Below are 24,263 nucleotides of genomic sequence, written 5' to 3' on the forward strand. Positions count from 1 at the left end.
TTTTTTCAGAGAATATGAATGATAACACCAAAACTTTCTCACCTTCCCTCCACTACGTCACCGCGTGGCGTCCTCTTCTGAATCTGGCAGCGGACTTCAGGAGCGCATGATGTCACTGCCATGCGCCCCCAGTCACGTGCATGCCGATGTCACTGCCATGCGCCCCCAGTCACGTGCATGCCGATGTCACTGCCATGCGCCCCCAGTCACGTGCATGCCGATGTCACTGCCATGCGCCCCCAGTCACGTGCATGCCGATGTCACTGCCATGTGCCCCCAGTCACGTGCATGCCGATGTCACTTGCTGACCTCTGATTGGCCGGCAGGATGTATTGCTGCACACGGACCTGACGGGTTTCTGCGCCACAATATACTTCAGCTGAATATGCATCTGAGGACACACATCCAGCTGAAGTATTTGCTGGCGTCAGCTGGGCCCCTCACACGCCAGGCTTGGTTGCGGTGGAGACCTCTGCGACCGTGGTAGTTACATCCCTATGCGGAAAGTTACATGGGACTCACTTGCATCCTGTGGCTTGAGCGTGGATTATTGGGGTGGTCACATCACAGTTGGTTGTACTGCAGATCAACTACCACTAGATGCAATGTATGCATCATCCCAGCTTTCATATCACCGTGTAGCCACAGTTTAGGGTTACATCCACGCACAGATTTTCCAATAGAGATTTTTTTTTTTTTTTTTTAAATGTCACCATATCTAATTTTTGCATTGTAAAGAAAATGCACTGGCGCTGCAAAGGGGTGATTGGCAACACAAAGGGTAAAATGTGCAGCAAATCTGTAGCATTTTCTGCAAAGTCCACAGCTGATGTTATCCATGTGTACAAAGCCATAAAGTTATGGGGGACATAGACTTGTCTATGATTTGTGGTAAAATTTCTGCATTATCCAGAGTGACTCCAGTTCTCAGGTTTCCAGATCCTCCATCTTGGCGATACTGGAGGTCCCAGTGGTCGGATCCCCAGCGATCAGCAACTCATTCTCTATCTTATGCACAACCCATCAAAAACTTGTGCTCCTCAAATACCTCCAGCAAAGAGCTTCTGGAGAAAAAAAGTGGAAAATAATCACATCTGCCAGCGGCAGAGATCGCCAGCGCTGGAATACACTTACTAAAACATTTCTTTTTATTCTGTAACAAAATCTTCCCCAAATAACCTCATTGCTAAAATAGAAGACAATAGAAATCTGAAGACATTCAGAAGATTTTACAGTCTATAATTGCATTACAAAAACAAGAACCTTAGCAAAAGTAACGCAGCCAAAATGAAAGATTGGGTCGATGCTATGCCTTTAAATTAACCCTCCAAACACTGGAAGCATGGGGGTGGAAGAAATCTAGAGCCATTCTGCTTTAGGCCGGTTTCACACGTCAGTGTCTCCAGCACGTGAGGTGACAGTTTCCTCACGTACCGGAGACACTGACACACGTAGACCCATTAAAATCAGTGCATCTGTGCAGATGTCATTGATTTTTTGCAGACCGTGTCTCCGTGTGCCAAACACGGAGACATGTCAGTATTCGTGGGAGCGCACGTATTACACGGACCCATTAAAGTCAATGGGTCCGTGTAAAACACGGACCACAAACGGACGGTCTCCGTCTGGGGTCCGTGTGCGTGCAGGAGACAGTGCTACAGTAAGCGCTGTCCCCCCCCACTGGTGCTGAAGCCGCAATTCATATGTTCCCTGCAGCAGCGTTTGCTGCAGAGAAAATATGAATAATAGTGTTTAAAATAAAGATCTATGTGTCCACCGCCCTCCCACCCCCTGTGCGCCCCCCCCGCTGTTCAGAAAATACTCACCCACTCCCACGTTGGCTGTAACTCCTTCCTCTCTGCCCCGCACCTTCTACTGTATGCGGTCACGTGGGGCCGCTCATTTACAATCATGAATAGTCGGCTCCGCCCCTATGGGAGGTGGAGCCGCCTATTCATGACTGTAAATGATCGGCCCCACGTGACCGCATACAGGAGAAGATGGGGCCAGACCAGGAAGCCGCAACAGCCAACGAGGGAGCGGGTGAGTATTTTCTGAACAGCGGGGGGGCGCACAGGGGGTGGGGGGGCGCACAAGGGGTGGGAGGGTGGGGGACACATAGATCTTTATTTTAAACACTATTATTCATATTTTCTCTGCAGCAAACGCTGCTGCAGGGAACATATGAATCGCGGCTTCAGCACGATGCAGGGTACCACACGCGTGGGTACCACACGCTCCGTGTGGTACCCACTCGCCATACGGGCGGCACACGTGTGCCGCCCGTATGGCCTACGTGTGTTCACAGGCACACGGACACGGATAACTCCGGTACCGATTTATTCCGGTACCGGAATTATCTGGACGTGTGGGACAGCCCTTAAACTGGACTTTTATTATTATTCCTATGGACCCAAAAAGTTAATTGATTCTTTAAAAAAATGTTGAACCCCATATTTTCCTCCATATGTGAGCAGCAGTGAGGGTCCTGCTGTGTCTCCATAAGGCTATGCGCACACGTTTTTTTTTACGCTTTTTTTTGCGCGTTTTTTTTTTCTGAGCTTTCCCAATGCATTAAATAGCAGGAAAAACGGGAAAAATCTGCAAAATTAATGAACATGCTGCTTTTTTTTACCGCAATGCATTTTTTTTTCGGAAAAAAACGCATCATGTGCACAAAAATTGCGGAATGCATTCTAAATGATAGGACGCATATGTATGCGCTTTTTATGTGTTTTTATAGCGAAAAAAACGCGAAAAATCCTGAACGTGTGCACATACCCTAAATGTTACATTGCTCCCGTGATCACGCTGCCATTAGTACATTGACGATTTATTGAATCTGTGACACATGGATCAGCATTTATCCCCCGTTATAGTGCCCATTAGGTCAGAGGGGAACAAAGCCAGACCAGGGCTAAATTGGTGGCTGGCTGGTATTTTGAAGGGGGATTATGTGACTTTCACTGTTAAACAGTCCATGTGACTACACTAGCAATTTTATGGAAACCAAGTGGATGGCACGGTCATAGAGGCCATGTTATGCTATAAAGACTGTGTGGCTAAAACTGTTAGGCCGGGATCACACATGCGAGAAATACGTCTGAGTCTCGCATGGTAATACCCGTCTCTGCCGCCGTCTCTCTGGAGCGGAGCGTGCGGCTGCATGTATTATTGCTATGCGGCCGCACTCTCCGTTCCTGAGTGAGGGCGGCAGTGCCGGGTATTACCATGCGAGACTCGGACGTATTTCTCGCATGTGTGATCCCGGCCTTATAGAGACCATGTGTTTTACATTGTTATAGACACCTTATGGCTGGCACTGCTATAGAGACCATGTGGCTGGCACTGTTATAGAGACCCTATGGCTGGCACTGTTATAGAGATCCTATGGCTGGCACTGCTATAGAGACTATGTGGCTGGCACTGTTATAGAGACCCTATGGCTGGCACTGTTATAGAGACCATGTGGCTGGCACTGTTATAGAGACCCTATGGCTGGCACTGTTATAGAGACCATGTGGCTGGCACTGTTATATATACCCTATGGCTGGCACTGTTATAGGAACCATGTGTTTTACATTGTTATAGACACCCTGTGGCTGGCACTGCTATAGAGACCATGTGGCTGGCACTGTTATAGAGACCCTATGGCTGGCACTGCTATAGAGACCATGTTGCTGGCACTGTTATAGGGACAATGTGTTTTACACTGTTATAAAGACGACGTGGCTCGCACTGTTACAAATTCCTGTTTCTCTGTGATGCAAAAGGTTCACAAACTACGATTAATTGGACTGAACATGGTTATAAAGAAAAATAATTTTTGGAATTTCCAAATGGATTTTGTTAAACATGATACTTATGGTCTTTATTACATCTATTAGAAGTATAATCTACTAAAGTTTGGGTGTGTACCCCTTTAAAATTTTTAAAAAGTTGATAGGTCCAGTATGGATTTAACTCCACAAGTAAGAACCGTGTAGGATGAATGGGGCCAAGCTGTTTCATGTATGTTGTCTGCACTTTAGTTTTTAATGTTATTATCAAAATCTAGATTTAAAAGCAAATGCTGGATCTTAGGGACAGCGCTATCTTTTATTCTCATGGACATTTTGGATACAAGAAACCAAAATTGTAAAAAAAATAAAAAATAAAATATGAAATCACTAACTAAGGAGGGAACTAGAGTTTTTCTTCCATTGGGTGAGTTGCTGAACTTTCTGCTGTGAAATTCCCCTCCTGGGCTTGTCTGTCTCAGCTGTCTCCACCCACGAGTAACAGGTTACCGTATTATCCCTAATATAAGCTCAGCTCTCAGAAAGCTTTCTTCTTATCTAAGGGATTGTAATCATGTTTTTAAATTCTATTTCTGTTAAAGACAAAACAAAAAAAATAGAAATAAACCTTCTTTTGCTAAATTTATTTTTGAAACAAAAGGAAATGCAGTACAAGAAAAAAAATCTTTATGATGAAAACACAATATATAAAATATAACTAATTTTTATCTTTTACTTTCATTATGATCTTTTTTGACCTGAAAGATACTTTCAATAGAGGGGATGCAAAGTCCATGGATTGCTTCAGATTCAGCTTGTTAGTGTGGAAGGAATAATTAGGACATATTGAAAAGAGTAATCAGATGAGATCAAAAGTCTTCAGCAAGGTCAGGAGTTAGGAAGGTCAGGGGTCATGACAGGTACAGAGCTTCACAGTAATGAGAGGTAAGATGCAGAATGCAAGGATTGTGCTGAATGTTTAGCCCCCACGACTGGCAATATTTCCTGCAGTCATATTAAGTAAGATTTAGTAAGCAAATATAGAAGTACACATGCCCTGCAAAAAAGATTCCAGAGATAAATGCAATATCTGTGTTTTTGGGATAAAGATATAGGTAAGTATGCAGATATGCATGAATATTAGTTAATCAGCAAAAGATTTAATAAATGCGAATTCCAAATGTGACTCACAAACAGTACATGATAAGTATTGCAATGTATGTACACAGTGACTGCACCAGCAGAATAGTGAGTGCAGCTCTGGAGTATAATGCAGGATGTAACTCAGTAATGTAATGTATGTACACAGTGACTGCACCAGCAGAATAGTGAGTGCAGCTCTGGAGTATAATACAGGAGGTAACTCAGGATCAGTAATGTAATGTATGTACACAGTGACTGCACCAGCAGAATAGTGAGTGCAGCTCTGGAGTATAATACAGGATGTAACTCAGGATCAGTAATGTAATGTATGGACACAGTGACTGCACCAGCAGAATAGTGAGTGCAGCTCTGGAGTATAATACAGGATGTAACTCAGGATCAGTAATGTAATGTATGTGCACAGTGACTGCACCAGCAGAATAGGGAGTGCAGCTCTGGAGTATAATACAGGAGGTAACTCAGGATCAGTAATGTAATGTATGTACACAGTGACTGCACCAGCAGAATAGTGAGTGCAGCTCTGGAGTATAATACAGGATGTAACTCAGGATCAGTAATGTAATGTATGGACACAGTGACTGCACCAGCAGAATAGTGAGTGCAGCTCTGGAGTATAATACAGGATGTAACTCAGGATCAGTAATGTAATGTATGTGCACAGTGACTGCACCAGCAGAATAGTGAGTGCAGCTCTGGAGTATAATACAGGATGTAACTCAGGATCAGTAATGTATGTACACAGTGACTGCACCAGCAGAATAGTGAGTGCAGCTCTGGAGTATAATACTGGATGTAACTCAGGATCAGTAATGTAATGTATGTACACAGTGACTGCACCAGCAGAATAGTGAGTGCAGCTCTGGAGTATAATACAGGACATAACTCAGGATCAGTAATGTAATGTATGTACACAGTGACTGCAGCAGCAGAATAGTGAGTGCAGCTCTGGAGTATAATACAGGATGTAACTCAGGATCAGTAATGTAATGTATGTGCACAGTGACTGCACCAGCAGAATAGTGAGTGCAGCTCTGGAGTATAATACTGGATGTAACTCAGGATCAGTAATGTAATGTATGTACACAGTGACTGCACCAGCAGAATAGTGAGTGCAGCTCTGGAGTAGAATACAGGACATAACTCAGGATCAGTAATGTAATGTATGTACACAGTGACTGCAGCAGCAGAATAGTGAGTGCAGCTCTGGAGCAATGTATGTACATATTATTTTAAAGGTGCTGCCGATTTGGTGCATGAGGACTGTTATGCGCTTTGCTATGGGGCCTTTTTGTTCCCCTACCGAAAACCCTGTTTAGAGAGTTTGAGAGAGAATTTTAATAAAACACTTCCTCTCCGCCTGCAGTCAGATAAGTAGATTTCTATAGGCCTGTGATCCGCGGACCGGCGCTGGGTTGATTTTGTCGTGTATTTCCGGCTTTTTCGTGCTTTGTATGAAAACTATAGAAAGTAACGTGATCCTATAAGTCATGGCAACCTCCATTCTTATCTTTGTCCCTGAACTCCAGCTATTCTGAATGTTGTGTATGTCTGCAGCTGAGCGTACAGTGTGCGCCGTGTCATCTGGAGACTGGCAGACGGCCATGTTTAATCACAACTTCTGTTCTTTAAGGAAACCGTTCACCAGAATTACGGTTTCAGGGGGAAAAGATTAAAGGTAACATGCAAATGTTTTCCCGGTGAATGAGACACTGGAAATAATCACAATTATATGTACAAGATATTCTGGGAGATTGTCAGAAGTGAACATCTGTGAAGTAAGCCTTTGATGTGTGGTGCAGCGGTGGAAGGAGCGCCCAGATCGGCTCCGGCCACACAGGACGACTACGTGCCCCTCACAAGGATTAATTCTGGATTTCACATTGTTCATCATTGCAGACAACTGGTTGTGTCTGTGAACCAAATAAAACCCCAACATCTAGAGCTTCTCCTGACTTTGTGTTATTCTGCAGTCTCCTCCAGAGCTGCATTTACAATTCTGCTAAATGTTATTGTAGCGCCCCCACTGCCGCAGGGCCGAGGGGTACCCGGTACCGGGCCTGTGAGTCTCTGCTCTGGGGTTGTCACGGTGGCTAGGCCCGGTCCGTGACCCTGCCGAGGGGCGTACAGTGATAGATGTGGATAGATGATGATAGTGGTGCAGTGCAGTAAATAACGAGGACACCAGGTTGCAGTCTCTTTACCTCTTTACTGAAGATCTCTGGGTCCTCAGTCCGGAATCCGGATAACCAGGCTGCGCAAGTCCGGCCGATCCAATGGCACCTCCAGAGTTCTCTTTGCAGGTGGAAATCGGTGCCTTCCTTCTTGCGCTATGTGTTGTGGTCCTTCCCTGCTGTGCTTACGGAAAGTACCCCACAACTGTTGTGTCTGTTTCTTAAGTTCCCTCACAACTCGATTAGATGATGTTCTGCTAATCCTCCGTCCCTCCCTGATGTTACGGTTGGGACGGCACCCGTTTGACGGGTAGGCTCGGAGCTCTTCCGGGACCCTAGAGTCGCCCCTCTCCACAAGTTGCCCCCCAAGACTGCATAGGTGATTTAAGTGAGACAGCCCGCCTTAGACTGACTGTCCTGCCGCTGTTTGGAGTATTGCTTGAAGCTGAATGTTATGATACTCCCTCGGCGTTCCGGCCACCGGTAGTGCGCCTCAGTAGGATGTTGCTTTGGTCTTACAGCACGACTCCTACTGGTATTTCTCCTCTTGCTTTGATCTCGTTTCTCACTCAGCATAATATATCTCGCTTCTGATCCTTCCTTGGGCACCGCCGCTATCCTGAGCAGGCACGGTCCCGTTACGTTCGTTCAAGTTGCCAAGCCTCTGTCAGGATCCCACCCCTGACAGAGACCCTACTGTATCTTCCCCCACAACACCCTCTGCCACAAGGTGTTGCCTGGTTCCAACCCAGTCAGCTTTCTGATCTAACTTCCTGCCTGACCCCCAGTTTACCCACAATGGTGGGGAGTGGCCTAGTGAATAGAACCCTTAGCTCCCCCTGGAGGCCCGGCTGTGAAATGTATTGGTGTCTGTGATACCTGGTCAGATGAACTCCTTCAGTGCCATCAGACGTACCATAGCTCCCCTTAGTGGCGGAGCCACAGTACTGCAACGACCAGGACTCTGGGGCGCTGCATTATATCTCTTTAAACGGTAAAATGTATAGAGTAATATAGAAAAAAAATTATTCAGCTTTCATTTTCCTCTACAGCGCCCCCACAGGAGAAACCAGGTGTAACATTTTAAAGGTTAATGGCGCCTTTGAAATGGAACAATTATTTGTTCATCCTGTATGTTAGCGATTGCCTCACATTTCAATTGCAGTAAGTTTTAGTCTGCAATCTTAATTTCTTAATTGATTTCCAAATACACCCCCACCCCCCGTTATAAAATTTACAACCTGATTCAAGTTTCAGATGTGACTCTCCCTGTAATATAGGCTGGATGTGAGCTCTGTGCGTCTCTCCCAGTAATATAGGCTGGATGTGAGCTTTGTGTGTCTCTCTGAGTAATATGGGATGGATGTAAGGTCAATGTGTCTCCCAGTAATATAGGCTGGATCTGAGCTTTGTGTCACTCCCAGTAATTTAGGATGGATATGAGCTGCATATGTCTTTCTCAGCAATATAGGCTGGATATGAGCTGCATATGTCTTTCTCAGAAATATAGGCTGGATGTGACGTTTGTATGTCTCCCAGTAATATAGGCTGGATGCGAGGTCTGTGTGTCTCTCCCAGTAATATAGGCTGGATGTGAGCTCTGTGCGTCTCTCCCAGTAATATAGGCTGGATGTGAGCTCTGTGTGTCTCCTAGTAATATAGGCTGGATGTGAGGTCTATGTGTCTCTCCCAGTAATATAGGCTGGATGTGAGGTCTATGTCTCTCCCAGTAATATAGGCTGGATGTGAGCTCTGTGTCTCTCCCAGTAATATAGGCTGGATGTGAGCTCTGTGCATCTCTCCCAGTAATATAGGCTGGATGTGAGCTCTGTGTGTCTACCCCAGTAATATAGGCTGGATGTGTGGTCTGTGTGTCTCTCTGAGTAATATGGGATGGATGTAAGGTCAAGGTGTCTCCCAGTAATATAGGCTGGATCTGAGCTTTGTGTCACTCCCAGTAATTTAGGATGGATATGAGCTGCATATGTCTTTCTCAGCAATATAGGCTGGATGTGAGCTCTGTGTGTCTCTCCAAGTAATACAGGCTGGATGTGAGTCTGTGTGTCTCTCCAAGTATTATAGGATGGATCTGAGCTTTGTGTCTCTCCCAGTAATATAGGCTGGATATGTGCTGCCTATGTCTTTCTTAGCAATATAGGCTGGATATGAGCTGCATATGTCTTTCTCAGAAATATAGGCTGGATGTGACGTTTGTATGTCTCCCAGTAATATAGGCTGGATTCGAGGTCTGTGTGTCTACCCCAGTAATATAGGATGGATGTGAGTCTGTGTGTCTCTCCCAGTAATATAGGGTGGATGTGAGTCTGTGTGTCTCTCCCAGTAATATAGGCTGGATGCGAGGTCTGTGTGTGTCTACCCCAGTAATATAGGCTGGATGTGAGTCTGTGTGTCTCTCCCAGTAATATAGGCTGGATGTGAGTCTGTGTGTCTCTCCCAGTAATATAGGCTGGATGTGAGTCTGTGTGTCTCTCCCAGTAATATAGGCTGGATGTGAGTCTGTGTGTCTACCCCAGTAATATAGGCTGGATGTGAGTCTGTGTGTCTCTCCCAGTAATATAGGCTGGATGTGAGTCTGTGTGTCTCTCCCGGTAATATAGGCTGGATGTAAGATCTGTGTGCCTTTCCAACTAATATAGGCTGGATGTGAAGTCTGGGTGTCTCTTACAGTAATATATGCTGGATGTGAGCTCCATATGCCTCTCTAAGTAATATAGGTTGGATGTAAGGTGTGTGTATCCAGTAGTCTAATATGTCTTTATTAGCTAATATATAGGTTCATAAATCTAAGTTTCTATCCTGAACTGATTTCCTCCACCCTTTCACAGCACGTTTTCTCTGCCCTCCCAGAGACTGTTGATACATTCTCACCTATTCAGCTTGTGAAGGTCTGTCTACAACCCTCTCTCTGATGCTCTCTCTAACGCTGAAAGGAGGGGAGGGCAGTCAGAACCAAGCAGAGTATTGGTGGATTTGTAACATTTTTGCAAAAGTAATAAGTTAGATAAAAGACTTACAGACATTCTGCAGCTGAAAAATTGTAGACCATTTTCAGTTAAGTGTATTTAGAAAATTACTTGATTTTGCATTTTGAAAGCAAATGAATAATAATCAAAATGTTGGAATGGGGTACAAATCCAAATAAGCGCTCAGAAGGATCACTATTTCTTTTTTGACAGTCTGTCCATCAGAATGAAAGGGATTCCTAATAATGGCACTCTTAAAGGTAATTTGTTAAATGATATTCCAAGAGTTGAAATATACTAAGTAAATGCAATCATTAACTATTTGCTGTAAATATTTCCCTCTGGTCACACGGGGGTTACATTTTTTCGAACACTTTGAGTGGGTTCTATATGGCCGGAATGAAAGGTAATTACAAGGTGCGAGACTCAAACTAATATTTTTCCCTCTTGCATGTGTCAGAGAGAGAGTTGGCACCTCGCACCACAAGGTGACCTCTCCGTCTCTTCGTTCTGCCCTGCCAGAGTGTTCTCTGCCCAAAATGAAGCTTTTAGAGAGTGCCAGGCCCTTCTGCCTTCCCACTACGCATATAATTTGTGTCTCTGTAGTGGGAAGCGGTAAAAGCTTGTGCTTCATGCATCAGCATCAGCGAGTGACAGAGACCTGCGCCCGTCAGCCCCGATTCTCCGCACTGATAACGTGTGAGGGAGTTATCGCTGCTTGCGCTGTGGCACAAATAACTTGTTTTTCCTGCTAAGCGGAGCAAACATGACACATGAAAGTCACAAAATGCGAAGTGTCTGCGGATCTAAGGCGATGGCGCGCGATTTTTAATGCCTGTTTCGCCCGTCAGACACTTTCGCGATAATGTATCTCTATTATGCTCCCCGGTGCGGGGTGTGCGGCTGCCAACAGGTGGATATTCTCATAAGTGCGTTTTATCTCTCCAAGTCTTTTCTTGTAAAACATGGACTTGAAAAACGGTGCTGGAGAGTATCCTGGCGGCTGTAGAGGGGTCTTTAATGGCAAAACTTTTACTATGTGTTTTGTGACAAGTTACGGCTTGCTGTATTCTTCTATGGCGGGTGTACACTGTATGGCGATATTATGTTGTACTAAGCGCACAGAATAGTAGTATTATTGATCGCTCCGCGCACATAGAATGTCCATTGGTCATCCTTAAAAAGCCACTGTCACAGTGTAACTGCGGGATAGCAAATGTGCTCCTAGTCTGACCCTCATGCTCATGCTAGGGGTCTCTGTACCAAGGATTACTCCTGAAGGTGGAGATGTCAGAGCCACGCTCCTTACTATGCTCCTAAGCAGCACTAGCTTGAAACGTGTATGGGGAAATACAAAACAAGACAGACAGGGCAGAACTGAAACGCAGTCACATAACACTCTCTCAGGAAAATACACAAAGGGACATAAAGTGTAAAGTCCGAGAGGCAACAAAGTAATATGAAGACAACAAGGGAAAAAGGAAAGGGTTAACCAAACACCACTTACAACAACTTTACTACTAATCAGTACACCAGAACGTGTCCACCTCTCCTAGATCAGTATAGAGGAAACTACTGTTGGCATCCCCTGATCAGTGGAGCCAGCTTAAAGGGGTTGTACATTACTAGGACAACCCCTTCTTGATGAAAATGTTTTGCCCCCACAACATAATAAAGCCTATACTCACCTCCAGTGCTGGATCTATTCCCACGGTGTCGGCACTCGCAGTCCTGGGGCTTTCGAGCAGCGTTGTGACACAAAACGCCAGCGCCCAATCAGCGTTGGGGGGGGTCACTGTCTCCACCTTCGGACCAATCAAACATAAAGAGGAAGTCCAGGCTGCAGCGGATCTAGCTATCTATGGAGTCACAAGGAAGACAGACCCTGACGCCGCCATGAAAGTTGGAGATGTTTGAGAAAACCTCCTTGTGACAGCCACTGAACGATAACCAATCAGCATGTATCAAAATGTGCGATGAGATGTGAGCAGTATATGGCGCTTTAATGTGAGGAGTCAGCATTGTATAAGTTTATTATGTTTGCACTGCATATCACACAGCCCCCCGAGGAAGCCAACTACGCGAAACGCGCGTCGGGGCTAGTGGCGTTCCCTGTCTGCCGGGCACCCCTGTTCTCCCACATGGGTAAGCAGCTGATCGATTTTTAGATATAGTGAGCAATTGTTTCTCTTGGGTATCATTTAGCACTTGCTATATAGATGTTTCTTTCCCTTATAGAGAATTGCATATGCATCCTTCTTTGCCCTGAGTCTATCTATGATCACCTGCTATGAATTACATCAGTAGAAGGGTCCCTTGGCACCCAGTGACGCCATTGGTTTATCCCCCCATTGCATTTTGTCAGGTATTTTGTATTTGGGCTTGATGCCCGTATGTATTTATTACATGTATTTTTGTAAGTGAGTTTATACAATAAAGATATACATTTTATATGCTTAATTTACCATCTCTAGCGTCTCACTTCATTGTTACTTTCATGGTAAATTATTTTTGAGGTTATACTCCTTGTTCTCTATAGGATCATTGCACTGCATATATGTCTTATGTGAGCAAATATACAATATAATAATTATTTTATTTTTATTATTATATTATTATGTATATTTGCTCACATAGTAATATACAGTACTAATCAAAAGTTTGGACACACCTGCTGCCTCAGATAACATGACCTCCACAATCACCTGACCTCAACCAAACTAAGGCTAGGTTCACATTTGCGGTTGAGTCGGCAGCGTTTCGTACGCAACCATAAACGCATGTATGTAGACCCTTGTGCAAACGCAAGCGAATGCATGTCCTTGTGTTCCTATGCGTTCTCATAGACTGTAATGCGTTGTTTTGACGCACTCCTTCCACAAATGTCCATATGCGTATGGCGGCGGAAATTTGATGCCCAAAAAATTCCAACATGGTGCGTCAGGTGGGGGGCTTTGAGGAATTTAAGGTTTAGAACATATTAAGTTTCACTCTTGTTTCTTTATTCCTTGCTTCCATACAGGTCCTTCTCAAAAAATTAGCATATAGTGTTAAACTTCATTATTTACCATAATGTAATGATTACAATTAAACTTTCATATATTATAGATTCATTATCCACCAACTGAAATTTGTCAGGTCTTTTATTGTTTTAATACTGATGATTTTGGCCTACAACTCCTGATAACCCAAAAAACCTGTCTCAATAAATTAGCATATTTCACCCGTCCAATCAAATAAAAGTGTTTTTTAATAACAAACAAAAAAACCATCAAATAATAATGTTCAGTTATGCACTCAATACTTGGTCGGGAATCCTTTGGCAGAAATGACTGCTTCAATGCGGCGTGGCATGGAGGCAATCAGCCTGTGACACTGCTGAGATGTTATGGAGGCCCAGGATGCTTCAATAGCGGCCTTAAGCTCATCCAGAGTGTTGGGTCTTGCGTCTCTCAACTTTCTCTTCACAATATCCCACAGATTCTCTATGGGGTTCAGGTCAGGAGAGTTGGCAGGCCAATTGAGCACAGTAATACCATGGTCAGTAAACCATTTACCAGTGGTTTTGGCACTGTGAGCAGGTGCCAGGAAGCATGAAGTGCTCCAAAATCTCCTGATAGCTAGCTGCATTGACCCTGCCCTTGATGAAACACAGTGGACCAACACCAGCAGCTGACATGGCACCCCACACCATCACTGACTGTGGGTACTTGACACTGGACTTCAGGCATTTTGGCATTTCCTTCTCCCCAGTCTTCCTCCAGACTCTGGCACCTTGATTTCCGAATGACATGCAAAATTTGCTTTCATCAGAAAAAAGTACTTGGGACCACTTAGCAACAGTCCAGTGCTGCTTCTCTGTAGCCCAGGTCAGGCGCTTCTGCCGCTGTTTATGGTTCAAAAGTGGCTTTACCTGGGGAATGCGGCACCTGTAGCCCATTTCCTGCACACGCCTGTGCACGGTGGCTCTGGATGTTTCCACACCAGACTCAGTCCACTGCTTCCTCAGGTTCCCCAAGGTCTGGAATCGGTCCTTCTCCACAATCTTCCTCAGGGTCCGGTCACCTCTTCTCGTTGTACAGCGTTTTCTGCCACATTGTTTCCTTCCAACAGACTTACCATTGAGGTGCCTTGATACAGCACTCTGGGAACAGCCTATTTGTTGAGAAATTTCTTTCTGGGTCTTACCCTCTTGCTTGAGGGTGTCAATGATGGCCTTCTTGACATCTGTCAGGTCGCTAGTCTTACCCATGATGGGGGTTTTGAGTAATGAACCAGGCAGGGAGTTTTTAAAAGCCTCAGGTATCTTTTGCATGTGTTTAGAGTTAATTAGTTGATTCAGAAGATTAGGGTAATAGGTCGTTTAGAGAACCTTTTCTTGATATGCTAATTTATTGAGACAGGTTTTTTGGGTTATCAGGAGTTGTATGCCAAAATCATCAGTATTAAAACAATAAAAGACCTGACAAATTTCAGTTGGTGGATAATGAATCTATAATATATGAAAGTTTAATTGTAATCATTACATTATGGTAAATAATGAAATTTAACACTATATGCTAATTTTTTGAGAAGGACCTGTATGTGTAACTTTGTGGTTTTGCTGCCTTCAGTCTCAATCTACCAGCGTCTATAGCAATAAGAACATGGAAAACCATTACTTGAGCAGGTGTGTCCAGACCTGATTATATATATCTACTATATAATTGTCTAAGGGTCACTTCCGTCCTTCTGTCTGTCACGGATATTCATTGGTCGCGGCCTCTGTCTGTCATGGAATCCAAGTCGCTGATTGGTCTCGCCAGCTGCCTGTCATGGCTGCCGCGACCAATCAGCGACGCCACATTCCGATTAGTCCCTCCCTACTCCCCTGCAGTCTGTGCTCGGCGCCCGCTCCATACTCCACTCCAGTCACCGCTCACACAGGGTTAATGCCAGCGGTAACGGACTGCGTTATGCCGCGGGTAACGTACTCAGTTACCACTGCTATTAACCCTGTGTGACCAAGTTGTTACTATTGATGCTGCCTATGCAGCGTCAATAGTAAAAACATCTAATGTTTAAAAATAATTTAAAAAAATAAAAAATCATTATATACTCACCTTCTGCCGCCTTTCCCCGCTCCTCGCGACGCTCCGGTGACCGCTCCATGCAAGCGGCAGGGTCCGGAAAAGCAAGGATGGTATGCGAGAAGGACCTACCATGACGTCACGGTCATGTGACCGCAACGTCATCACAGGTCCCGCGCTCATGCCAACCCTGGGACCGGAAGCTGCCGCGTGCACCGCACACAGGGCCAGGACTTCAAAGGGCCTTCGGAAGGTGAGTATATGTGAATTTTTTATGTATGGTGATGTGGTGGGGGGCGGGATAATGTGTGGTGATGTGGTGGGAGGCGGGATTAAGTGTGGTGATGTGGTGGGGGGCGGAATTAAGTGTGGTGATGTGGTGGGGGGGCGGGATTATGTGTGGTGATGTGGTGGGGGCGGGATTATGTGTGGTGATGAGGTGAGGGGCGGGATTAGGTGTGGTGATGTGGTGGGCGGCGGGATTATGTGTGGTGATGTGTTGGGGACGGGATTATGCGTGGTAATGTGGTGGGGGGGCAGGATAATGCGTGGTGATGTGGTGGGCATGTGGGATTATGTGTGGTGATGTGTTGGGGGGCGGGATTATGCGTGGTAATGTGTTTGGTGGTGGGATTATGCGTAGTGATGTGGTAAGCCGACGGGATTATGTGTGGTGATGTGGTGGGGGGCGGGATTATGTGTGGTGATGTGGTGGGGGGCGGGATTATGTGTGGTGATGTGGTGGGGGGCGGGATTATGTGTGGTGATGTGGTGGGGGGCGGGATTATGTGTGGTGATGTGGTGGGGGGCGGGATTATGTGTGGTGATGAGGTGAGGGGCGGGATTAGGTGTGGTGATGTGGTGGGCGGCGGGATTATGTGTGGTGATGTGTTGGGGGCGGGATTATGCGTGGTAATGTGGTGGGGGGGCGGGATAATGCGTGGTGATGTGGTGGGCATGTGGGATTATGTGTGGTGAAGTGTTGGGGGGGTGGGATTATGCGTGGTAATGTGTTTGGTGGTGGGATTATGCGTAGTGATGTGGTAAGCCGACGGGATTATGTGTGGTGATGTGGTAAGCCGACGGGATTGTGTGTGGTGATGTGGTGGCTGTGGAGCTACTGTGCAGGGGGCGGTATTAGCGAGTGTGATGCGGTGGGGGGGCGGGATTTTGTGTGGTGATGTGTTGGGAGGGCGGGATTATGTGTGGTGATGGGGTGGGAGGACGGGATTATATGTGGTGATGGGGTGGGGGCAGGATTGTGTGGTAATGGGGTGGGGGCGGGATTCTGTGTGGTGATGAGGTGGGGGGCGGAGCTACTGTGCAGGGGGCGGGATTAGCGAGTAATCATGACGCCTCTTATATGTATAGATATCGGGAAAGTACCTGTACCTGCGTATTATTTTCATGCCATATGTGAGTAATGTATAGTATTATTATGTGTGCATTGTATTTCTCTACTACCTGAGCTCTTTATAGCAGTAATATGTCAGCACTATGTGGCAGCGTATAACTTAATGGAGCAACTTTGGTAGATAATTAACCAACTAGAATCCTTATATGATAACAAACAAATGTTTTTTTAGGCACCACTATTGCATGAATGCACAAGGAGTAGAATCCTGCCACTGTAGGGTGGATCCCAAAGACCCCCTTGTAAGGACGTGCACTCATTAAAAGGCTTACAGTTGAAGATGATGACACTGATGCACCATCATCCACAGGTCACTTGGGACCTCCTTATCTCAGAGCCCCTGGAACTCGCTATGGCTGTGTACAATAATGCTCAGTAGGAGAAACTGCAAAACAAAAATGGTGGACGCAGGACTCAGTTTGGGCAGTTTTTAAAATATTTTTAAAGAGAAGTCACCATACACAGGTGTGTATCGTTATCAGGGGCTGAATTTTTAAGTGATGATTCAAGCAAAGTGCCTCTACGTGAGTACCAACAAGCTCATGTGATGTGGACTGTTATTTTATTGAGCTGTAAATAGTTTCATACGTATGCAACAATTCTGTGAAAACTCAACTCTAGGGCCCCTGCTCTTCTCCATTTACACCTTTGGCCTAGGACAGCTCATAGAATCTCATGGCTTTCAGTATCACCTCTATGCTGATGACACACAGATCTACATCTCTGGACCAGATATCACCTCCCTACTAACCAGAATCCTTCAATGTCTGTCCACTATTTCATCCTTCTTCTCCGCTAGATTTCTAAAAAACATGGACAAAACTGAATTTATTGTCTTTCCCCCATCTCACGTGACCCCCCCAACGAACCTATCCATTACAGTAAACGGCTGCCCACTCTCCCCAGTCCCACAAGCTCGCTGCCTCGGGGTAATCCTTGACACTGATCTCTCCTTTAAACCACATATCCAAGCCCTTTCCACTTCCTGCCGCCTTCAACTCAAAAATATTTCACGGATCCGTACATTCCTAAACCAAGAATCTGCAAAAACCCTAGTGCATGCCCTCATCATCTCCCGCCTCGACTACTGTAACCTCCTGCTCTGTGGCCTCCCCTTGAACACTCTCGCACCCCTCCAATCTATTCTAAACTCTGCTGCCCGACTAATCCACCTGTCCCCCCGCTATTCCCCGGCCTCTCCCCTCTGTCAATCCCTTCACTGGCTCCCCATTGCCCAGAGACTCCAGTACAAAAGCCTAACCATGACTTACAAAGCCATCCACAACCTGTCTCCTCCATACATCTGTGACCTCGTCTCCCGGTACTTCTGATCCTCACAAGATCTCCTTCTCTACTCCCCTCTTATCTCCTCTTCCCACAATCGTATACAAGATTTCTCTCGCGTATCACCCCTACTCTGGAACCCTCTACCACAACACATCAGACTCTCACCTACCATCGAAACCTTCAAAAAGAGCCTGAAGACCCACCTCTTCTGACAAGCCTACAACCTGCAGTAACCACTGTAAGATTGCACTTACTGAGTGTATTGGGGGACACTCATTTGGCAGCGGATTAACCTAGTCGGGCACGGGTTTTCACTTTAACAGTCCATGTGGTTTATTATAGAGTCATAAGTCACAGAAATATGAAGGACAAGCAAACAGTCTTTACATCAATCTTCACATCATAGTATACGGCTTTTAAACGCGGTCACTAAACACGCCGAACCTCTGTGTCCAGTTATCGTGGGTGACCGCACGTCATACAGTTCATTAATGTCCATGGAGCACAACAGGCACCAACATACAACATTACAGTTGCAGTCTCTAATCATGCTGGACCTTACTCTGTCCAGTTACCATGGGTGACTGCACAGCACCCCATACGCTGGGTTACCTTACTGGAGCTCCTGCTCCATACGCTGACTCCTGTCAGTACTCTCTCAGGGAAGTTGCCAAACTGGGATCACCATCCCGGGTAATGCCTTGCTCACCAGGCCACCTGACAGTCCAGATCCTCAGACAGGCTGTAGCTTCCCCAAACGCAGTGCCATCACGGACTCTGCACACGCGTCCTCTCTGTGTGCTATTCAGGACGTCCATCCCCATCTGGGACCGTCCAACACACAGGCCCCAGGTCCAAGGCCTCCCCCATGTGCTCTTCAGGGATCTATTCCTTCTCCCAGGACCTCCCAACACAGAGGCCCTCCAGGACCTGGCACACAGACCACTCAGGTCCATCTATCTTTCTCTCCATGTGACCCACATGGTCACATTATATACTTGTAGCCACTCCCATAGGTGGGAGGTGTGTGTGGCTAGTTCAACCATTACAACTACAGATATGCCTCCATGCATATCCTGAGGAGCACATGCAGCGCCACCTAGCTGTAGCAGGGGTCACTGCATCACACCACCGATCGACCAAACCGCTGCATGACCAGCTCTACCCTCGCCTACTGTATCCTCACCCATCCCTTGTAGATTGTGAGCCCTCGCGGGCAGGGTCCTCTCTCCTCCTGTACCAGTTATGACTTGTATTGTTCAAGATTATTGTACTGGTTTTTACTATGCATACCCCTCCTCACATGTAAAGCGCCATGGAATAAATGGCGCTATAATAATAATAATAAATAATAATAACTCAACTCCAAGTGTCATCTACAGTCCTTTCTGCTCCTTACCTCTTGGGAGGTGGTGACCACCTAACCCTTCGCCTTACCCCTTGGTCCGTAACCAGCAGTGGTGCCACATTTCTTAGCTTCGGCAATCATCGCTTTAGTTTCTGCTACATATTCCCTAATAAATAAACCAAAGATAATTGTGATGTACAATCTTTATTTCTCTTCTGGGATATAACGATAGTCATCAGTCATTCACTCCCACACTGACAAAACATGATATATACAGATATATCTTATGCTGGAGGAAAGGTAGAGACACCTCAGTGACTCAAGTTACTTCTTTAGGCTTCTCCTGCAAATCATGTCAGAGGAAGCGCCCGCTCATAAAACACTTTTAAATAACCTGAAGACAAGGAAGAAAGTTCTTTACATTCTGAGATGACTGGCAAGCTCATAAAAAGTTATAGTTATACACATTTCTAGAATTACAATCTTAAATCTGTAGAACAATTTGATATTTAAGTTCATGTTATTACAAAAATTTACTGTGATATGCCATTTCTAGGTATTCAATTATCTGTGGTGGTGGCAGAGGATAAAAATGGAATATCTTCACTGGATTCTGTGCTTTCTACATGAAAGCAAGTCTTTCCTCCTTTAACAAAAAAAAATTCAAAGCTTAGTAAAAAAACCCCAACAAACTATAATACTGCCCCTACGTACAAGTATAAGACTATTAAAATGCTGCCTCCTATGTATAAGAATATAACTGCAATAATATTGCCCCATGTACAAGAATATAACTACTATAATACTGCTCCTATGTACAGGAATATAACTACTATAATACTGCTCCTATGTACAAGAATATATCTACTATAATACTGCCCCTATGTACAAGAATATAACTACTATAATACTGCCCCTAATGTATAAGAATATAACTGCAATAATATTGCCCCATGTACAAGAATATAACTACTATAATACTGCTCCTATATATAGGAATATAACTACTATAATACTGCTCCTATGTATAAGAATATATCTACTATAATACTGCCCCTATGTACAAGAATATAACTACTATAATACTGCCCCTATATACAAGAATATAACTACTATAATACTGCCCCTATGTACGAGAATATAACTACTATAATACTGCCCCTATGTACAAGAATATAACTACTATAATACTGCCCCTATGTACAAGAATATATCTACTATAATACTGCCCCTATGTACAAGAATATAACTACTATAATACTGCCCCTATGTACAAGAATATAACTACTATAATACTGCCCTCTATGTACAAGAATATAACTACTATAATACTGCCCCTATGTACAAGAATATAACTACTATAATACTGACCCTTATGTACAAGAATATAACTAATATAATACTGCCCCTATGTACAAGAATATAACAACTATAATACTGCTCCTATATACAAGAATATAACTACTATAATACTGCCCCTATGTACAAGAATATAACTACTATAATACTGCTCCTATATACAATGATATAATTACTATAATACTGCCTCCTATGTACAAGAATAACTACTATAATACTGCTCCTATATACAAGAATATAACTACTATAATACTGCCCCTGTGTACAAGAATATAACTACTATAATACTGCTCCTATATACAATGATATAATTACTATAATACTGCCCCTATGTACAAGGATATAACTACTATAATACTGCTCCTATGTACAAGGATATAACTACTATAATACTGCTCCTATGTACAAGAATATAACTACTATAATACTGCTCCTATGTACAAGAATATAACTACTATAATACTGCTCCTATATACAATGATATAATTACTATAATACTGCTCCTATGTACAAGAATATAACTACTATAATACTGCTCCTGTGTACAAGAATATAACTACTATAATACTGCTCCTATGTACAATGATATAACTACTATAATACTGCTCCTATGTACAAGAGTATAACTACTATAATACTGCCCCCTATGTACAAGAATATAACTACTATAATACTGCTCCTATGTACAAGAATATAACTACTATAATACTGCTCCTATGTACAAGAATATAACTACTATAATACTGCTCTTATATACAATGATATAATTACTATAATACTGCTCCTATGTACAAGAATATAACTACTATAATACTGCTCCTATGTACAAGAATATAACTACTATAATACTGCTCCTATATACAATGATATAATTACTATAATACTACCCTATGGATACGCATATGGTTGTAAGCAGGATAATTGGTTGACACTGTTATATGTTTTTCCGGTACTAACGTGTATATAGGTTGAGATGAAACAATAAAGCAAAATAGATAATTATAATCTGATATAAGTGGTAATAGAGATGAGCGGTGTAAATTATAGATAAGATGTAATCTAGGAGATGAAGCTGTAATTGTCTCATTTTTTGTGCTGTTCTTTAATACTTGTTTTTCACTCATGCAGATAATGTCTCTTTTCTCTCAGCCAGGATCGGATTTCTGGGTGGAGCGGAGACGAATTCTGAAACAACGATCATTTTCGAATTGATCTATGTCCATCGCTAAAACAAAATCAGCATTGTGTTGATTTGTTACTTACTTGCTTTTTTTTTCCATATTAATACCAGCATTACAATAGTGTGGTCAAGATGGCTGTCAGGATAAATTGCGGCTCTAACCACAAGTCACAGCAGGAAATGTAGTAAAACTCATGCACTGAAAATTGTAGCAATCACTCTTGCAACTAATCAAATTGCTGCTTTCATTTTCAATCAAACTTTGAAAGTTTACATCTGGTTCTTGGGGGCAACTACTGCCACTTTTCCTTTGCACCAGAAAAACTGTTGATGAAAAAGGTAAAAGGGGTTGTACTGTATTGGAAAAACATGGCTGCTGCTTCTTCAAAAAACAAACAACAAAACAGCGCCACCTTTGCCTAAAGGTTTTGCTGGGTACTGCAGCGCAATGAAAGAAATACGGCTGAGCTGTAATACCACACACGACCTGTAGACAGGAGTGGCGCAGTCTTTTTGAAGAAAGCAGTCATGTTATTCTAATCCTTGAACAACTGTTTATAATTTGGATATTCTTAAAAGGAGCAGCACCCCTATATCCAAGCTGATATTAGTCACGCAAATATTTTAGCACATGTGAAAGGCAATATTCTGCCTCCAACCAAAACTGAAATAAGAGCTTGAAAGCAGATAACAGACTTCAGGTTACTGTTCCTTTAAGACACTGACTTTATCTGCCCGCCATAGTGTGGGGCATATTAACACTTCAATGCTTCAGACAACATGTATTCATTTGTAACCTTTATGGGAAACCAAGAAATAAATGTAATCTCGCAAAATAAAAGTCATGAAAACTCGGCAGGAGGGGGAGGAGGGAGGCGAAGCTGTCAATTTATCACAATTATACAATGAGCTGAAGAATGAGGCCGAGCACGGACATAATCTGAGCTCATAATCTCCCGGCATTGTGTGCAAATGGCGCAGGCTCCTCGCTAATGTACGGCTACTATTCTCCAGGAGAAACCACCAACTGATCCTCACCAGTGCACCCAGTTTATTGCTATGGATTACGTAACTAGTGCTCAGATGGGGAAAAAGGCGCGGACATAATTCCCAGCACAGTGCGGAATAGTGGGCAACCAGCGACATTCGGATTCTGGTGCACTCATTTGGGGGAAAAGCTCCCAGGAGGCATATACGCAGCAGATTTCTATCCAGATGTTGAGAGCAGAAAAATCAGATCCATATTACAGGAGCAACAATGTGGAAGACATTTCCGGAAATGTTGCCCACACGCCAGGGGTGTACATAGAAATCATGGGGCCCCATGGCATAAGTTCTATTTGCCACCATATATTGCTCCATACAGTAGGATGGATACAACGTAGTGCTCCATACAGTATTATAGGCACCACAAAGTCCTCATACAGTACTATGGCCACCGCATAGTCCTCCAAGCAGCATTACGGGCACTGCCTAGTCTTCCATACAGTATTATGGGCCCCACATACTCCTATATACAATATAATGAGAACCATATATTTCTCCATTCAGTATAATGGGCCTCATATAATGCTCCATACAGTTTAATGGGCCCTGTATATTACTCCATGCAATATAATGGGCTCCATACAGTATAATGGGCACCAAATATTGCTCCATACAGTATAATGGGCCCCATAGATTACTCCATACAGTTTTATGGGGCCCTCATAGTCCTCTATACAGTATAATCGGCCCTGTATATTACTTCATGCAGTATAATGGGCACCAAATATTGCTCCATACAGTATTATGGACCTCATAGATTACTCCATACAGTTTTATGGGGCCCGCATAGTCCTCTATACAGTATAATGGGCCCTGTATATTACTCCACGAAGTATAATGAGCCCCATATATTGCTCCATACAGTATAATGGGCCCCATAGATTACTCCATACAGTTTTATAGGGCCCGCTTAGTCCTTCATACAGTATAATGGGCCATATATAATGCTCCATACAGTATAATAGTTCATATATAGCGCTCCAAACATAAAAAATAAATAAACAAGTACTCACCTCTCCCCGTTCCCCCACTGCTCCGGTATTTGCAGTCTTCTGACACTCTGTACTGCTCGGCCTTTTGAGGCGGCTGGCGCCAGCGCTGGCACTGTGCCCCATAGCGGTATGCCACTGCCACACACTGCAGAGAAAATCCTCAGCGCTTCAAACTCCAAAATCTGAAAATTTGCAAATCCAAAAAGCGTTTTTATTTTTCATTGTGGTTTTTATGCTGTAAGAGGTCTGCAATGTAAAGTCATGGAAATGCGCCCTTAAAGGGGTTCTTCACCTTTATTTACATTTTGTTTTTGCATTTCAACTTCTTTAAAAATGTTGCTCCACTTTTACAGGCTCTTTCTTTTCCTTCACATCCAACTTTAATGTAGTCTATGGTCATAAATCAGCTAAGGGGAGCACAAAAAACAATAGATAGAATAGGTACATACTCACCCATGGGACAGTCAGA

This window comes from Ranitomeya variabilis, chromosome 8, assembly GCF_051348905.1.
Source record: "Ranitomeya variabilis isolate aRanVar5 chromosome 8, aRanVar5.hap1, whole genome shotgun sequence".
NCBI classification, from domain to species: Eukaryota; Metazoa; Chordata; class Amphibia; order Anura; family Dendrobatidae; genus Ranitomeya; species Ranitomeya variabilis.